The sequence below is a fragment of the Malaclemys terrapin genome, chromosome 1, assembly GCF_027887155.1.
Source record: "Malaclemys terrapin pileata isolate rMalTer1 chromosome 1, rMalTer1.hap1, whole genome shotgun sequence".
Taxonomy (NCBI): domain Eukaryota; kingdom Metazoa; phylum Chordata; order Testudines; family Emydidae; genus Malaclemys; species Malaclemys terrapin.
Window position 1 is genome coordinate 7,169,527 of NC_071505.1, and position 2,492 is coordinate 7,172,018.

Consider the following 2,492-nt stretch of genomic DNA (forward strand, 5'->3'; position numbering starts at 1 on the left):
GCTTTTGTTGTGACTGCGACTTTTACTGTTTAATGTATGGAGATAAACCTATCTCATAGAACTGGAATGTCATCGAGTCCAGTCCCCTTCCTTCACTAGCAGGACCAAGTACTGATTTTTCCCCAGATCCCAAAGTGGCCCCCTCAAGGATTGAACTCTCAACCCTGCGTTTAGCAGGCCAGTGCTCAAATCACTGAGCTATCCCTCCCCCCCGGTATGTTCCTTCTGCTGAACACTCTTTGCTAAGGGAAGTAGACCAGGTACTGCTGCTATGAAGTCCTACTGCCTCCAATAGGTGGGCTTCAGAGCAGGCTCTCTGGTTTCAAGGTTAACCTTCCCTCCCGGGAGCAGCCAGCCAGCCCCAGCGTTTGCGGATGACGGTATGCCATGGCTCAGTCCAGAATGTCAGTAACTGGTCTCAGTGTTGGCTTCCAAACAAAAATGAACATTGAGCAGCCAACGCCACGTGAGCAACCAAGGAGCCCTGGCCTTCCTGCTGCTACCAGATCCAATTCTGGAGGATCTTGACTGTCCATCAGTAAAGAACATGCACTGAGGGGGAACAGAGGATGGCAGCCGAATCAGACTTAGATTGGGGTGGTGGAGACTAGGGTTTTTTTTCCAGTGGGGCAGAACCCCCATCTCTTCTTGAAGTCGGTGGGAGCTGAAAACCAAGCTCTTTAGTGTTCTTTTCTAGCTGGGAGGGCAAGGCTGATTTGAAAGCTAATTGCTCTAAAGTTAGACTAAGAGCAGTGGCTACTTTAGCTTGGTCTAAACTCAGATTTAACACAATCCCTGTCAGCCTACCCATCGCCGATATCTATATCGCCTCTATTACAATGGGGCCTGGGTGTCTCATACTCTAAACAGAACAGCCCTGTAACGTAGGACAGTGCTAGTCACCCCAGTTTACAGATGATGAACAGGGGCACAGAGAATTGAACCTAGGTGTCCTGAGTCACACCCTAGCCATACGACCAAAGTTTTGGAAAGGAACCTCACCCAGGTAGCAAACTGGCAGGGAGCAACTGGCTTCTTTTGAAGGGCTAGGACCTAGCATATGGATGGAAAGTCATTGTTATCCTAATGTTGTCTTAGAATTCTGTATTGTTACAGCCCCTACAACTGTCCCACAGCCTTCTCCCACACCTGGCCTATCCCTTAGAAGCAAAACTCCACCTCACACAATGCACGGTTAACCTGTGGATCTCATCGCCATGGAATGTTGAGCTGGCAAAAGTATAACTGGGTTCAAAAAAGAATTAGAGAAGTTCATGGAGGAGAGGTCCAGCAATGGCTATTAGCCATGATGATCAGGGATGCAACCTGTCCATATGCCTGACACATAAGCCCAGATTCTCAGAAGTTGGGTGCCTAAAGTGAGATGCCCCAAGTCCTTATTAAGCCAACTCACTAAGTGGGCCAGTGTTTAGCGTGGGGACTGCTGGGGGCTCAGCACTTCTGAAAATCAGGCCTCGTATTGAGTTGCCTAAATATCGACTTCACTGCCTAAAGCCAGGCTGCTAACTTCTGAAAAGCTTGGTATACAGTCGTGCTTTGTACTTTTGTTCGTATTTTGTTCAGTCCTGCTGTTTGGCCTTCGCTATCCAATGAAGACATAAGAGAGACCCTCATACAGGCTTTCTACGATTAAAGCCAAGTAGTGGGGAATGTGAGTTGATAAAGAAGCGGATGACCGAGGTCCTTCTATATGCTAGTGAAGGCTAAATCACTTTATAAAGGGGTAATGTGCTAACGAAGATACCTCTTCAAAGCCTGGCCGTAATTTCATGTTTAACATACACGCCTATAAAACCCACATTTAATAGCTGCACTTAATTCCGGAGCAGTTATGTCATCTATATTTCTAATATAACAAATCATCTTTCTCCCCTAACATTGCAGAGGTCAGATTAATACGTCCCCATCTGCTGGGTTCTTCATTCATAAAAGCTAGAGGTTTTAGCGTGAAATCTTTGCCTTTCAGTGAGGGTGCTTGTGTTTATTAACGACTTCAGTCTGTCTTCAGCCCTTCCCACTGTGCAGGTTGAAGGAACAAGGGACTTGTAAAGCAAAAAGAAACTCTTAAGGTTCCTTTGGAGATCTGACTAAATCCTGGTTGCTTTTGAGGTGTAAAACCAGCTCCTGTCACTAAATGAAACAAGAGGGGAAGAAGGTGATTCTGCGAGCAGTAAAGATGTCTTCATAAATCACACCTGACAGCACAGTTCATTTTTGTGGAGCCTCCTTCATTACAGTGAACATAAATCAGCAGCTGCAGAGGCCAGGAAGATTTAAAAAAAAAAAAGGTGAGATTTACTGACAAGGGAAATGGGGGAGGGGAATTAATTTGCATTGTCACAGTTCAGGGCAACTGCACCTCCCCACCCCCCCTTGGGGTCCAGCATGGGTGCCTACTCTTACGCCTCCAGCACTCCAGCTGTCACCTCCCTTGGGCAGAGACCGCATCTCTCCCTCCTGACCAGTGTATT